This window comes from Lactuca serriola, chromosome 6, assembly GCF_051521515.1.
Source record: "Lactuca serriola cultivar US96UC23 chromosome 6, Lser_US96UC23_V15, whole genome shotgun sequence".
NCBI classification, from domain to species: domain Eukaryota; kingdom Viridiplantae; phylum Streptophyta; class Magnoliopsida; order Asterales; family Asteraceae; genus Lactuca; species Lactuca serriola.
This window is the reverse complement of record NC_136413.1, coordinates 75,377,871-75,395,799: the sequence shown is the minus strand read 5'-3', so window position 1 is coordinate 75,395,799 and position 17,929 is coordinate 75,377,871. Positions and strand designations below refer to the sequence as shown.

Below are 17,929 nucleotides of genomic sequence, written 5' to 3'. Positions count from 1 at the left end.
ACAATGTCATCGATGTAGACCTCCATCGTGTCCCCCAGTTTCTCCTTGAACATCTTATTCACCAACATTTGGTATGTTGCTACTGTATTTTTAAGTCCAAATGACATAGTAGTGTAACAATAGATACCTGTTGGAGTTATGAACATTGTGTCTTTTTGGTCAGATGGTTCCATATGTATTTGTTGGAATCCTACTGATACGTTCATGAACGTCAGTAATTTATGGCCCGCTGTTGTGTCTGTCATGGAGTCGATGTGTGGTAAAGGGAAAGGATCCTTGGGACAGGCCTCGTTGAGATTCGTATAGTCCACACATACTTTCCATTTACCGTTCTTCCTTTCTGCCACGACCATATTATCTAGCCATCTTGGGAACTTCACCTCCTTGATCTTGCATGTTTTGAGAAGCTTTTCTATTTCTTCTTGTATAAATTTGTTTCTTTCCAGTGCAAACATCCCTCTCTTTTGGTGTATTGGCCTGAAATATGGATATATGTTAAGTTGATGGGTTATTATGCTTTTATTGATACCTATCATGTCCTCATGCTTCCTTGCAAATGTCTTGCTTCTATCCTTAAGGAACCTTATGATATCATGTTCGAGTTGTTCAAGAATTGAGGATCTAATGAGAACTTTGGCTTCAAGATCCTCAAGGTTCAAGGGCACTTCTTTTATATCATGTAATCTTCCTTCTACCATATCTTGTGCCCCTACTTTAATTGTTATGCTTTCCGTGGTATTGTTCAGGACTTCATCGAAGTTTTGTAGCATTCCTTGGATTCCTAATGGTCTCCTGAGGTCCTCGTTGTCCCCCATGGAGTGAGCATCTTTACATATTGATGATATGTTGATGGAACGAACTTCATTTCATGGATACATGCTCTACCTAGTTTGACATTATAAGAGGATAATGTATCAATGCCACAAAACATTGTACATGATTTACCCCTTCTGTGTAGATTGGTAGCTTTATTTCGCCGATGATGTGCTTGGTTTCACCACTGAATCTGATTAGCACTGAGGATCTTGTAATTATCTCAAACTCTGGGATTACCATTCTTTTTAATGAATCTAGGAGTATGATATTAAAAGAGGATCCTACATCGACGAGGATCCTTCTGACGAAGTGGTTGGCAATGTAAAGAGTAAGCACTAGTCCGTCGTTGTAAGGATCCTGGAAGTCCTAACTATCCGCTTCATCAAAGGTGATCTCCTTTTTGTTGGTGATCATTATGTTCTTCAGTGCTCCCTTTTCCTTATCTATTTTGGATATCTTGGCATGCCTTTTTGCTACAGAGTAAGAGGTACCACAAATATCAGATCCTACAGAGATCACATTGATTACCTTTGCATCAGCTGGAGGGGATCTTGGTCTTTCGAGGATCCTATGAGGGTCCTAGTCTTTTTCTTTGGTTTTCTCCTTTCTTTTTCCTAGGATTTCTTTAAGGTATCCTTTTCCCAGGAGATAACTGATTTTCTTCCTGAGAGTTATGCAATCCTCTATGACATAACCAAAGTCTTCATGATACGCACACCATTTGGACTTGTCTTTCCAAGCGGTGAATTTTTTTCTCCTTTCCATGGGCATCTTGCTTTGTGTCCTAGATCCTACATGGTAAAGATTATACCTGAAATATCCATAGAAAAACAATAGTCAATAATCTTAGGGAGTTCTTCTTCCTCTCTTATCTTCAAGAGTGTTAACCATGTGATGGTCGGGTTTGGAATAAGGTGTTGATTTATTGGATCTTTGGATCGAGGAATTGGCCTTCCTACTAGGCTGATCATAAGAGCTTTGTGGGTTGATCCTCTTTTGGATCTCTTTGTCTTCTTCAAGTTTGATGAATCTCAATGCCCTACTCCTGACTTCGTCCATCCTTTTTGCATGGGCTCATTACGAGATCTTCATAGAAGGGGGAATCCTTCTTTAAGCCCATTTTGAAAGCTTCAATGGCAGTTGCCATGTCAATGTTGAGGATACACAGAGCTTCCCTGCCAAAAATGCTCACAAAAGTCCTAAGGGATTCCTTAGAAGCCTGAACTACTCGATAGAGATCAGTAGTGATCTTTTCAAATGTTCTGCTATAAGAAAACTGATTATTAAATAAAATAACAAACGAAGTAAATGATGTGATTGAATAAGGAGGACCATTATGGAGCCATTTTAGAGCGGATTTCGTAAGAGTAGAATAAAGCCCTTGCACACGCAGGCTTCTTTCAAGTGAGTAGGGATGGGAACAATTTCCATCCTCTCCTTATATTGTGCTATTTGCTCCTCGGGATCTGCGGTTTCGTCGTACAGCTTCATGTTGGGGGTTTGGATGCACTTTGGAACTTCGGTATCAGCTATCGTAGGGATGAATTTGGAGATCCTATGACTTGTGGGGGACACTTCTGCTACCGGTTAAACTACTCCAGGTACGCTTGATATCATCTGCCTCAGTTGTTGTAGCTCCTTAGCCATAATTGGATTTAAACCTATATCAAGACCCATCGAGTTAGTTGTAAAATTATTATTACTGATGGAGTTACCAGGATCTTTGTTATTGGGAGTAACAAAGGTTTCGATAGGATCCTGATTCATATTGGCTAGTCCATGGGAGTTGCCTCCCAAGCGGGCATAGAGGCCGACACTGAGGATCCTATCTCGTGACTGACTGCTGAGGATCCTGGGTTATTAAAGTTCAGGATCTTGGGTTTCAATACCGAGGGCGCCGCCTCCTGAGGCTAGTGGATCTTCGTCATTATTCTTTCCACCTCCTTGAGGACCGAACTATTATGTTCCTTCTATAGGGCAACTTGTCGCTCTAATCTCCTCATTATTGCAAAGATCTTGTTGTTGGAAATCAATACAGTAGGATCCTGGGGTCCTAGGGTAAACGGAGAGGTATTTTTATTCGGTGTTTCAGAGGCTTTCTTAGAAGCTCCAGTCGGTGATTGTGGAGGGTTTTTACAAAAAAATGTGAGGAATCGAAGATGAGGACATAGTCGATTGGGTAGAAATGATTTTTTGAGGGATTTTAAACACCACAACCCAACGATGGGTGCCAAATTTTTTTGGTCAAAAATCGACTAAGTGGAAATCAACCAAAGTGTATAAGAGGCTGTGGTGTTGTTAGTGAAGTGATTAATGAAATTAGAAAAAGATTGCACAAGTGATTTACAAGGAAAGTCCTTGACCCTTGCTAGGATCTCCGACAAAAAACCTTAGGAGGTGATAATGATCACCTGCCTTGATGATTGTATTGAGTGAAATGAATTATTACAGAGAAAATATAATGAGTACGAGTACAAGTGCTAGTATACTGCCCAAATCGTGTGTAGTGTGATGAATACAAGTGTTATATATAGTCTAAAGTTGATAACAACAATTCCGAAAATTATGGGATCCTCCGAGATCAACTTGTAGTCGTTGCATGACTTGGTCCTCCAGGTCTTTTGCATGGTTGTGACCTTTCATTGAGATTTTGAATAATTATTTCTACACATGTGAGAAAGACAAAAGGATATATTGCTGTTATAAATATTAAAAAATATCAGTCAGGATCCTAGAGTTTATTTGGGATCCTGAGGTTCGAGGATCGTAGGTTGTTGAGGATCCTTATACTTTACGATCTCAAAGTAGTTCAGAGATCCTAACCCTATATATATATATATATATATATATATATATATATACATACATAGAGAGAGATAGATATGTTCAAATGTTTCTAACAACTATTGTGTTCATGAATGCACCAATCAGAATTTAAGAAAAATTATATCATTATTAATTAATATAAGTATTATAGTTATCTTAGTTATATCAAATTATAGTAAATATTTAAACCATTTAATATCCTTTAATTTGGTAAACTCAATTTTAAAACCCTAAATATCATCAACCCCCTTTGCCGAAACACATAACCAAGTTCATCACAATTGTCGACACCATCCACCATTGGAAGATGGGACTGAAACACATAACCAAGTTCATCACAATTGTCGACACCATCCACCATTGGAAGATGGGACTGCAAGAAAAATAATGGATGATATGGATATATAGTTTATATTAAATCTCAAGATATGTGAAAGATGGAACTATAAATTGTTTTGTGTAGGCCCATTTAACAGGTAATTCTTGGTGGATCGACTATTGATTACTATAGAATAATTTGGTTTTACTCTTAATTCAACTACATTTTGTTGTTGAGGACGATTTCGTTTCACTGATTAAGTTAATTTTTTTTATTTTGTCATTTATACTAAAGATAATTATTTTTTTTATTTTGGTTTTAATTTGTTGAACACACTAAGAATAAATGAGAACTTTGTATTCAACATGATGTAGGTTTTAATTGCTACTTTACCTCTTTGTTTATATAGTTTTATTTCATTCTTTGAATTGTCTATTAGTTTGTTGTGGCAATTTATCAACCAGGAAGATCACATGGTTGAGGTTATTTGCTAATATATGTATTTCTTAAGATTTTGTATATTTTTTTGCCCTCTAAATGTTCGATGAAATACCAATAAGACTCCATCTTTTTTCATTGTAGTTTTTGGATTACATTCTATTAGAATAAATTATAATTCTTTAATGTCTACTACATTTTGTCAGAATTCATAGTTTTTTACAGTTTTTATTCTCTTAGAATAAACTAGATGTTTTAATATTTAAAAGTTGATTAGGTTTCTGATATGTAGATTTAGGTTTTGAAGAGGCTGCCATTGATGTGGAAAAAGAAGAAAACATGGAGAACGAGAGTGTATTCTATTAGAATGGATTCTGATACAATGTATAAAGTGTTTCTTAACAAAAATATTCTTTGAGAATGTAATAGTGTTTTTTAGATTTTAATTTTTTTCTTTCTTAACCATTCTTAATTTTAATCTTTAAAAATAAATGTAATTCTTAAACCATTATTAGTCATTTTCATTTTCAGAATGAATGTAATAATTATTTATAGTCTTATTCTTTACAAATTAATGAAATTAGTATTTTATCAAGAATACAATTTTTATTCTTTAGAAAATGTTATTATTAATAATATGTTGTATAATTCTTTAAGCATGTAAATTTAAAAAAAAAATCTTGTATGTAATCGTATTCTACAAGAATAAAATCGAAAATATCTTTATAGTTGACTTTCTGTCATTCTGACAAAGTAAAATTGGTTATGATTAAAGGTTATATTAAAAATAAAATTTTAATTAATTTAAAAAATTCAGATCTCAAAAAGTAAAGAGATTAATTATCCCTTAAAATACGAAAATATTTTTTTTACTATATGTTAATTGTTTAAAATACCCTTATGCTGAAATTTGTATGATTATACGGTACATGTTACCCTAGTGTAATATCATAGACCCTGAGATCATTACCATTGATTCTATTCCATCTGTTGGTCTAGATTTTTGCTTCCGAACACACAATAGAGGCTAGAAACACATGAACCTAGCGTTATATATATATATATATATATATATATATATATATATATATATATATATATATATATAGGTAGAGGTTCATTTGAGACCAATACTATTTTGTGAGACAAGGGGACAACATTTCAGCCTTTAATGAAAACTGATCCTATGGTTCTTAAAAAACATGATTAAGGCAAATTAATGTGTCTGATTAGTTAATCAGGGACAGATTAGTCATTGTTAGGTTAAAGATATCATAACCGGCTCTTGTACCAAAATTACTACCTTAGTTAACGAAATCAGATCTTCATCCCAATTAATCTTCAAATCTTCGACCAAGTATCTAGGATCTTATCGCATATATCAAAATCGTTGCTATGAGATCGAATTTTTTCCCTGATCGATCAATTATCAGCTGTTATCAAAACTGCAATTATGAAAATCACGTTTTTAGTGTTTTGCGACTTCATCTTTACATTCTTCAACCATTTTCTTCGTCATCTGGAAATGATCATCAGATATATGTTAATTTTCAACACATATGCTTCATCAAATCACATATATCAACATCAACAAGTTATCACAAAATTATGATCGAATTTTATCATCTTGATCATCAATTTTCAACAAATAGAGTTAGTTTTTGTTCTCTGATATTCAATTTCAGCAATTCTTCGTAACATCACATTTATTTAGCTGTTTGAGATCTATTTGAGCACTTTCAAGATTTAAATTCTATTTAATAGATTTGTGATTTCTGTAATATGCCAAGGTTTGATTTTCAACACTTTTCAAGTATATGTTATGTAAAATTGACAAGGTATATATAAAGTAATTATTATTATTCAATTAATTATCTTAAACTATACATGCACTCTACCTGTTTGATGAAAGTCCTGAATGAAAAAAAGAGTCATATGTATCACTCCTTCCTTCCCATCACTAAATTCATCTTTAAGAGTAGAATTATTCTTCTAAAATATGAGTCACAGTTAGTGTAAATAATGTCACGATGACTATTGTTATTAAATTTACCATAGTTTTGTTAAACATATGTTTTTTTTCTTCAGAAACATAATGTTGGTGGTCTTTTTAGCATAGTTTTTTTTTTTGTAAATATACTCTTGTTAACTTTCAGGATAAGAGCTGTACCAAAGAAAATATTAGTTTCTCTTAGATCTGTTTCTAGAATATTATCACCACCACATTTGTGTTAAAAATTATTCAAACGTAAAAGTTAGAGACATATCATTTAACAATATGGACTGCTCTTATTGATGTGTAATAAGGGTTGTACTTCATAAAATACTATTAGACTCAGAGTATTTTTTGCTTATAAATGTTTTTATTGTTTGTTTTATGATCGATTATATTACTACATTATTTTGTTGTGTCATCAACTATATTACTATAACATGTTGACTTGAATTTCAAATATTTGTATAATCCATACTTGATTCTAACAATTCTTTCATTGTTTGTTGTAGATACTTTTAGCTAATGAATCCCAACTTAAAAGAAACTTGAAAATTTCAAACTATAAATTCTCAGCAACAGGTGTTGAGATTAATGAATATTTAATAGATCATATATGTTGCAACATGTAATAGATTTTTATGGATTATGGTGCAATATTATTTGCTTATAACTTTATATGACCCTTTTGAAATTCATCATCCCTCTTTTTATCTCACACTGTAAGCTTCTGATAGATTTTTTTATGGTAAACTTGAATGTAGTTTTCAAACTATCAGGTTTCCAGAATACATTTCTACTTTTAAAGACGATTTGATACTTTTCCTAAAAATATTTGTTTCATTCTAAAAACTTATGTGGTTCTCAGTGGTTGAAAAGTTTGTTATTTGAATTTCCTAAACAGTTGAAGGGACGGGGTCCATATTAGAATATTATACCTTGTACTTGAATATTACACCTTATAATATCATGATAGATATTTTATGGTACAAACTTGAAATGTGGTTTTCAAATCATTCGGATTAGAATATTACACCTTATAGTAGAAAATAACACTTTATAACTCAATTTTAGAATATCACACATTAATATAATAATAATAATAATAATAATAATAATAATAATAATAATAATAATATACCTATTTTGTAATATTACACAATAACATAAGAAAAATATTTTTCTATAAATTGTTTTGTTTTCTTATAAATTATTTTAGATATTTTTGTAACACTATAAATCATACACTTGGAATATTACATAATATTACATATAATATTAGAATCATACATAGTATAAGTTTATTTTTCAAATTACAACACAATTTTAGAATAATACACACAATTTCATAATATTACACGTTAACAACACAATATTAATATTTCAAGTTTAGAATAACTAAAATAATAATATATCAATGAGTATTAGAAAAGTCTAAATTTAATTAGACATTGTTTTGTTAGAATATTCTACATATACACATTATTTTTATCTAATAAATCAAATTGTTTAACAGAAACCCAAAATAATTATTTTATTGAATTATCAACATCATACACACAACCTATAATATTATTCTAATAAAATATTATACAGCTACTTATTATATAAAAGACATAGAATATTATTGTAAAAGAATATTTTACATGCAAACTTAATTTTAAACTCATATAATATGTGAAAGAAATTCATAATTCAACAATATTGAGAAAATTATACTTTAATAAACAACACATTAATCATTAAACCGACAACATTCTTCTAACATTAATTTGTAATTTTACAATATTACATATTCTAAAATCAGAATATGACTCAAAATTTTAGAATAGTTCACATCACTTCATTGTTAATAAAATACTATCACAATAGTTAACAAAAGGTTTAAAACAAGTTGTTTCGAACAAAAGAAGAATGTATAAAATCATATACTGCATATTATTTAATAAAAATATTTGAAGCAATTTGTTTCCAACAAAATTAGAAAGTCTAAAATGATAATAAGGCACATAAGTTAAAAATATTTCATATTACTTCATATATGTCAAATGCTATTAGAATATCACACATTTCATGAACAAAAGGATTAAAGCAAGTAGTTTATGAAAAAAGAACATCTAAAAAAGCAACATTCGACTCGTCAAATTAGAATACGTATAATATCAAGTTTTCACAAATTTATAATATTAGAATCTTACATAATATATTTTCATTTTACAAATTACAAAATATTAGAATATTACACTTTAATATTAGAATATTACACACAATTTCAAAATATTAAATCTTAACACAATATTAAATATTGAGCAATTAAAATAACCAGAATAATAACATATCAATGAGTATTATACAAGTCTAAATCTGATTAGGTATTATTCTGACATGATAGTCTACATATAACTTAAAATATCCTACAACATTATTCTTTTAGAGTATTTTACAAATAATTTTTGGGAAACAAATAACATATAACATTTATTCTAGTAGAATATTCTACTTATACACATTATTTTCAAATAATAAATCAACTTTTTCAATTGAAAACCTTGAACATTATGCTATTAGAATATTATAAATACGCACTTATGAAAACATACAACATATAATATTATTGTATTAGACTATTATACATATACTTATTATAACATAAAACACATAATATTACTTTAACAAAATATTATACACACAAACTTTAGTTTTAAACTCATGTGATATATGAAAGATATTACGAACATTACATTAAATAAACTATAACATTAGATATATTATTCTTTAAGATACATAACACAAATTGAATATCAACATTATACATGTTATATTCTAAAATTACAACTATATTGTCATATATACTTGTTTCATATTTTGTTGGTGTGTCTTCGATCAGTTGACAAACTATCAGACGAGGTGCCATGAACTACACATTTTTTGTCTTGATATATTTTCGATGATAGACCTTGTTGTACATTCTTTCCTTTAGGATAAAAAACTCATTTTCCCTTAATTTGGTAATTTTGTCATTTCATCTGCATCAAAAAAAACCATGCTTTTGTTAAAACAATAAAACTAGGATACAAACAAGAAATTAAAAAATGTTCAAAACATGTTGTTTCCAACAAAATTATAATGTCTAAAATCATATATTACACTTTACATAATAAAAATGTTCAAAACAAGTTGGTTCCAACAAAATCACAATGTCTAAAATAATATATTATGTATTACTTAACAAAAAGGTTGAAAACAAGTTGTTTCTAACAAAATCAAAATGTCTGAAACTAGAATATGACACGTAAATTTACAATATTTCACATAACTTCATACTATATCAAATGCTCTCAGAATATTACACATTACTTTGCCAAAATGTTCATATCAAGTAGTTTAGACAAAATCAGAATATTTAGATAGAAAAACTTATATCACTCTATTTGTATTGCATCGTCCAATTAAATAATGCAATAACATTTCAATTTAGATTATACTAATAAGAATACATAGAATATCAAAATTGAAAAAACATTTTTACTAAATTTATACTAGAAGACAATTAATTAACATAACATAGGAAATAACTAATATAAGGTCTTCACTGGAAACATAATTTTACTTTGTTTGAGAACTTTCTTTGAATCTTTTATCCTCAAATCATTTGTATTGAATTAAAGTTATGAAGTAACATATGAAATCATATTAGAATAGCTATAATATCAACTTATGAAACAACAATTTGTTAAACTTTTCTTAAATATCCAACTAATCAACAAAATAACAATAACATCTAAGATTATATTATAGTTCAAATACATGTAACATCTTAGAAAATTCTAAAATTCATAGCTAAACCTGCATACAATAAATCTATATAATAAACTCTAAAGAAATCATAAACAATTAGACTTAAATGTTATAAAACACTACATCATATAATAAAATAAAGTTGCGAACTAACATATGTAATCATATCAGAATACCTAGAATATCAACTCTTGAAACATCAGTTTATTAAACGCTTTATAGAATATTCCACTAATAAGCAAAATAACATTAAAATATGAGATTTAATTTTAGTTTAAACACCTTTAACATCTTAAAAAATCTAGAAATTTTTTTTATATGATATTATAAATTCATTGCAAAACCTAGCTACATTACACTATTTCACAAAAATGTTTCATAAATCATAATCTTTGAATAACTAGAATCAAAATCAAGGATAATTAAAGATCATGGATAATAAAACTTCTTGAACTGTTGTTGATTTATACATCACAATAACTATATCATAAACTCTAACTACATAAATTAGAATAATTTTATTACCAAGTTATAGATGAAATATGGACAAACTCGATACCTATTTTGTGATGTGGAGAATGATCAGGTGTATAATACTAATATGAATCTATAGAATGAGGTATTTCTATGACCTTTTAGTGTTTTATTGTGATAGAATCTTAAACAAATTATAATCACGAAAATCATCTTGATTCAGAAATAGATGAAAATCGAGCTTGATGATTTTGTTTTCTAATGTTTTGAATTTTCACAATAACACATAATAACAAGCATAATATATAGAATTTTATATTAAAACACACATTTCAATTCATAGAATAACAAGAATATCATGTAATAACATTTCAGAATAAATAGAAATTTCTACTAGAACTTACATTATAATAATTAAAATAGTTAAAATATCGCACGGTAACAAAAAATAGTATATAAAATAAATATCAATCCAAAATATACAGAGTGTTCAACTAAAACATACATTGCAATTCAAAATATATCAAAAATTATACTAAAACATACATTATACGTCATAGGATAATTAGAAGAACATATAAAACATTCTAGAATATGTAGACTTTAGTGGTTTAATCAAGTTCATGGTTTGCAAAGTGGAGACTGATGATGTATATAATCATAATGTGATTGTGTAAATGAGCCTTTTTTGTGACCATTTTAGTGTTTTGTTGTGATGAATATGAAACAAACTACCTTACATTAACTACAAACGTCAAATATTAGTAACATTCTAAAGTTTTCAACATACAAGAGATTCAATTGAATACCAAATCAAGAAATTAAACTTATAATCCACAGATTTATATAAATCAATATCATATACAAATCAAAATCATATAAACATACATAGGATACTAACATATCAACCCATATTATGCTAATTTAGTATTAGATCATGTCATTAATCACCAAATCAACTGTTAAAATTAAATCTATAATTCACCAAATAAGCAAATCAAATATTATTAAGACATTACCCAAAATAAAAATGATTTATCAATTATTGAAACCTAAAATACCTGCAATAGATGTAATTTCCTTAGGTTCTGGATCTTTTAAGTCATCAGGGGAAGTTTTATGTTTGAAAACTTAGATTCAAAGCCTTTAATTGAGAATCAGCTACTTTTAGCAAATCACACACAAATGAGAGCCAGAATTTGAGTCGATTTTAGTAGAGTGAGCCATGATTGATGCTCGATTAGAAGAAAAAAACCTTCAAATTGTTGTATTGGAGCTTGAAATCTCTTTGACTATTGCGATTTTTAGGGTTTTTGATGCCTTCCTATCGAATAAGAAGCTAGGGTTTTATTGATGGGTTTTTCTAGATTATTGCATCTAATTACACCTTTTGATAAGTAGCAAAATGCGAAGTGGAGATTGACTGGGTGTTTAATCGGATTTTGCTTGTGTAGAATGAGCCATTTTTGTGATTGTTCTAGTGGTTTTTCGTGATGAAATCTGAAACAAATGAAAATTGGAAACAAGATGCCAAAGTAGAAAGAGATGAAAATTGAGCATGATGAATATGTTTTCTAGGGTTTAGAATGAAAGAAATATCTATGCAATCGCGTAGAAATATGGAACGAGTTGAGATAGGATTTTACATGAATGAGAGGTTTTTGGTGTGGAGAAGAATGAGAAGCATTTCTGTTTGAATCGTGATTGCAGAATGTTAATTAAAAGGTTACAATATTACCCCTCTGTGTCTAAGAGTTAATCCCAAAGTTCCATCTATTTACAAAAACACCACCGCCTCCAAGTTATTTGATCTCCGTTCTTGATAACAATAGATGAATGGTTCAGATCTTGTCCTCCTATCTCACAAAATTGTCTTGTCTCACATTAACCTAACCCTATATATATATATATATATATATATATATATATATATATATATATATATATATATATATATTCAAATGAGAAAAGTTCAAAACAAATTTCGGCCATAAAATTGCTATACATCAAAACTACTAATGGATTTATTATTTATTATTACACAAAATCCCTCTCCACCTACCCACCTAAAACCTTACCCTCCTCTACCATTGAAACTTATGTATTCTATCTCCTCTTATTTGAAGTTATAGAACCACAAAAACCACCGAACAACCGGACAGCCGCCGTCACACCACTATATTGCCTTTGTCGGACCATATTTCCTCCAAATGAGAACAATTGAAAACAAATTTTAGCCATAAAATTGCTATACATCTAAACTGCTAATGGATTTATTATTTATTATTACACAAAATCCCTCTCCACCTACCCACCTAAAACCTAACCCTCCCCTACCATTGAAACTTATGTATTTAATCTCCTCTTATTTGAAGTTATAGAACCACAAAAACCACCGAACAACCGTACAGCCACCGTAACACCACTATATTGCCTTTGTCGGACCATATTTCCTCCACCTCTACTCCTAGTACTGTAAAAAACAACCTCCTTCCGCCTTTCCTCTTCATAAACCATCTCAATCTATCTCCTCTTTCTGAACTACCTCCCTGCTCTCCAGGTTAAGGATTCTTGATCTGGTCTAGATTACTGTTCTCGCTTTCCGGCCGCCAGTTCTCGTTTAGAGGTCATCAGATCTCGTTTCGTCGGATCCGAAGAAGAAAACAGTCGGATCTGGTCCCCTCTTTCGTTGAAATGTTATACAGCCACAAAAATCGAGAATGAAGAGCTACTCTTTCGTATTTCCTTCAGCTCTGCAATGGTGGTCTAACAATGGCGACGATGATGGTGATGGCTTGTTGAAGATGATGATGATGACCACATCTGCACTAGAATTCGTATTTGATGAGGGGGAGTGGAAAGTAGTTGTATGATTGAACGTGAAAAACAAAAAAGAGTAAATATTGGGTTAATCAACAGAATACAAGAAAAAGATGAGAACCTAAGCAATTTCAACACCTTGGCAGAAAAATCAGGATGTTCTCCATGCTAAATCAAATCAGACAAAGACAAAAACGAGAAAAAAAAAACTTATTTCCTGCACTTTTTCCACGTATTATATCAAGCTTCTTGTTAAATAATGGGCCCTCCTAAATGCAATTCGTGCACAACATAAAGTTTGCGTCCAAATGTCTAATCCATCTATCTATTACTTTCACTTAAGGTCCTTGACTTATAACATTAATATATGTTACGCCTGTTAACTTTTCAACTTTTTTAGGGAAACCCTTATAGTTAAATATGTTATTTTCATTGAATGTATGTTGAATCAAATTAATCATTTAATTTTCAACTTTTCATTTAGATCCCTTTAATGTGTGTGTGTATATATATATATATATATATATATATATATATATATATATATATATATATATATATATATATATATATTAGTTTATAACCCGTGAGAACCACGATTATAATATTAAATAAATTAACTTTCATATTAAAAATCAAAATTATTAATCAACTATAATAAATAAATTATTCCTTAAGATATACTTTTTTTTAGTTATATAAAATTATAATCATTGATTTAAATAATTATATGAAGTTATTTCACCTTATAATCTGTATTAATTTTATTTTATTTTTAAATCCAATTTTATTAATTTAATATAATTAGAATGGAAAATTTTGAAATTTGAAATTTATAATGGAGAATCAATTATTAATTTATTGTAATTAGAATAAAAATTTTAATTTTTCAAATTTGGAACTGATAATTAATAGGTTGAAAAATGGCATGATAGGTGACATATAATGTTGATGAGAAGTTCTAATATTATTACACTTGTCAATAATAGAATAAACCTATTCATTCATTAAAATATATATATATATATATATATATATATATATATATATATATATATATATATATATATATATATATATATATATATATATATATATATATATATAATTTACACCATCATCATTTTAGTGTTTTAAATATTATTTTAATATTTTAAAATAGCAAACTTTTATTAAACGAAAATGAACTAATATAGTTAGATTTTTTTAATTATATAATTCTCTAGCTTTATAAGTTACATGTGTCTTAATCTATTATCTTGAGAATATGAAGATCGAAAAATAAATCCTGTTATATATATATATATATATATATATATATATATATATATATATATATATATATATATATATATATATATATATATATATATATATATATATTTATATTTATATTTATATTCATATATTCATCTTTATTTAATGTAAAAAATTAATATGGTTAACATTATATTCATATTTATATAACTTACTATATCTTGAGAACAACTACTGAATTGAGAATGCGAAAACAAATCTTGTCCAGATTAATTATATGTGATGAAATACATATAATGACATGTGGTTAAACAAATTAGAAAAATATTCAACAGATAATGTGAAAATGAATTTTGTCCATATAAATCATATGTGGTTAGATACACATAATCACATGTGATTAATTATATTAAACAACTATTCAATCAAGAAAGCAAAAATTGATATTTACCATATAAATCATCTATGATTTGATACATATAAACACATGTGATTATATGTATCCAATCACATACGATTTATATGTACATAATTAGTTTTCACATTTCCGATGCAATATATTTTTCTGATATATTTAATCACATGTAATTATGTGTATCTAACCACATATGATTTATATGGACATTATTCGTTTTCGCTTTCTCTATTTAATAGTTTTTATTTGTCAATATTAATCATATTTTATTCACATGTTATTATATGTTTCTACTAATAAATGAATAGTGCCCACACAAATCATATTTGATTAAATTCATATAATCACATGTGATTATATGTGTTTAATTACATATGATTTATGTAGAGAAAATACATTTTCCTTTTCTTGATTCAGTCAAATGTGATTATATGTATCTAATTACATATAATTTATTGGGGTAAAAACGAATGTTATCCAAATAAGTCATATGTGATTAGAAACATATAATCACATGTGATTATATTCATGTAAAAACTATTGAACCAAGAAATAAGAAAATGAATCTTATCCACAAAAATCATTTGTGAAAAAATATATATAATCACAATCGATTAAATACACGAGACCACCTATTGAATTGAAAACACGTAAATGAATATTGTCTATATAAATCATATTTTATTAAATACATATAACCATATATGATTTATGTGGGCGAGTTTCATTTTTGTGTTATCGATTAAATAATTTTTCTCATGTATTTAACTACATGTGATTATATGTATCTAATCAATATGATTTATGTGCGCAACATTCATTTACTTTTTTCGATTCAAGAGTTATAACTTGTGTACATCATTCATTTGTTATTGAATACATTTAATCACATGTGATTATATTAGCTAAATCATATATGATTTATGTGATTAAATATATATATATATATATATATAATCACATATGATTTATGTTATTATATGTATTTAAATACACGAGAATAACTATTGAATTACATATGATTTATGTGGAGAAGATTCAATATCGTGTTCTCGATTCAATAATTGGTCTTTAGCATATTTAATTATATTTGATTAAATACGCCTATTCATACGTGATTATATTTATCTAATCACATATGATTTATATAGATTAAAAATGAATTTCATCACTTGATATTATATGTGATGAAATACATATATAATAACATGTAACTATGTACACAAGAACCACTATTGATTCAAGAACACGAAAAACAAATAATTTCCACATAAATCATATGTGGTGGTGGGTAGTGGTGGTGGTGCTAGGTATGGTGGGTGGTGGTGGTTAGTGGTAGAGGTGGTGTTAGAAGTTGGTGGTAGTGGTTGGTGGTGATTGGTAGGTGGTGGTGGTGGTGGGGGTTCGGGTGGGTGATGGGTGCTGGTGCCGGCGAGTGGTGGTCATGGATGGTGGAGGCAAGTGGTGGTGAAGAAAGATGGCGGGTGGGTGGTGATTGGTGGTAGTGACGGGTGTTGGTGGTTGATGGTAGAGGTGGGTGGTGGGGGGTGGTGGTGTGTAGTAATGATGGTGGTGGGTGGTAAGTAGTACTGATAGTTATGGGTGGTGGTGGTGGTTTCGGTGGGTTATGGGTGAGGTGGTGGTGATTGGTTCTTGTGATATGTGGTGAATAGTGTAGGATAGTAGTGGGTCATGGGTGGTGGTGGTGTATGGTGGTTTTGTTGGGTGATGGTTGGGATGGTGGTCGGTGGTGATGGTGGTAGGTAGTGGTTGACTTGGTGGGTGGTTGGTGTGGGTGGTGATGATGAGTGGTGGAGGTGGGTGGTGGTGGTGATAGGTAGTAGTGGTGGGTGGGTAGGGGTGGTGGTGGCGGGTGGTTGTGGTGATGGGTAATGGGTGGTAGTTGGCGGTTGTGGCGAGTGGTGGTCATAATAGTGGGTGGGTGGTAGTGATGAGTGGTGGAGGTGGGTGGTGGTTGTGATGGGGTGGTGGCGGCGGGTGGTGGTGATTGTGATAGGTGGTGGGTCGGGGTGGTGGTGTTGAGTGGTGGTGATAGTGATGGGTGGTGATATTTGTTGTCAAATGTTTTCACAATAAGAAATATTCTCGATTGAACCATCCCTATATATATATATATATATATATATATATATATATATACACACACACACACACACAAACATATACACACATTTAATAATGAAAGGAAATCTATAAATTTCTTTGAAAGCCATGTAAGAGAGTACTTCCCCATTCTGATATGAGTCAATAGGCGTTAGGTGGAATGGATACAGATCATATTTTGGTGGACCTAAACAGAGTTTAAATGCCACATATTGAGTCCATATGTAACCTATATTAACTAAATAATAATAGGTAACTAAGGCCATCTCCAATTGGAAGTTGAATGGAGTGTTGAACGGGGAGTTGAATCCCATTAAACTCAAAATCCTCATTGTGGGTTAATGGCATGGCATTCAATAGAATGGAGAGTTAAATCCCCATTAAACTCTAAACTCTCTCTCCTCACACACACATATAATGAGTGGAATGTACATGTATTAATCCATTAAACTTATATGAGTTGAATATAGTGTAGAGTTTTATATGTAAAATTATATAGTGAGTTGGTATATATATATATATATATATATATATATATATATATATATATATATATATATTATGTGTGTGTGTGTCAATCCATTAAACTCATACGAGTTCAATGCATTGAAGATGGCCTAGCAAAACCTTAAAGGACTTATCTTGAACC

The 17,929-nt window shown here is 29.5% G+C and overlaps 1 pseudogene; it reads left to right on the top strand.

Annotated features, from left to right (window-relative positions):
• Positions 1–16,661, top strand: part of LOC145059910 (uncharacterized) — a 71,855-nt pseudogene extending 55,194 nt beyond the window's left edge.
• The last annotated feature ends 1,268 nt before the right edge of the window (positions 16,662–17,929 follow it).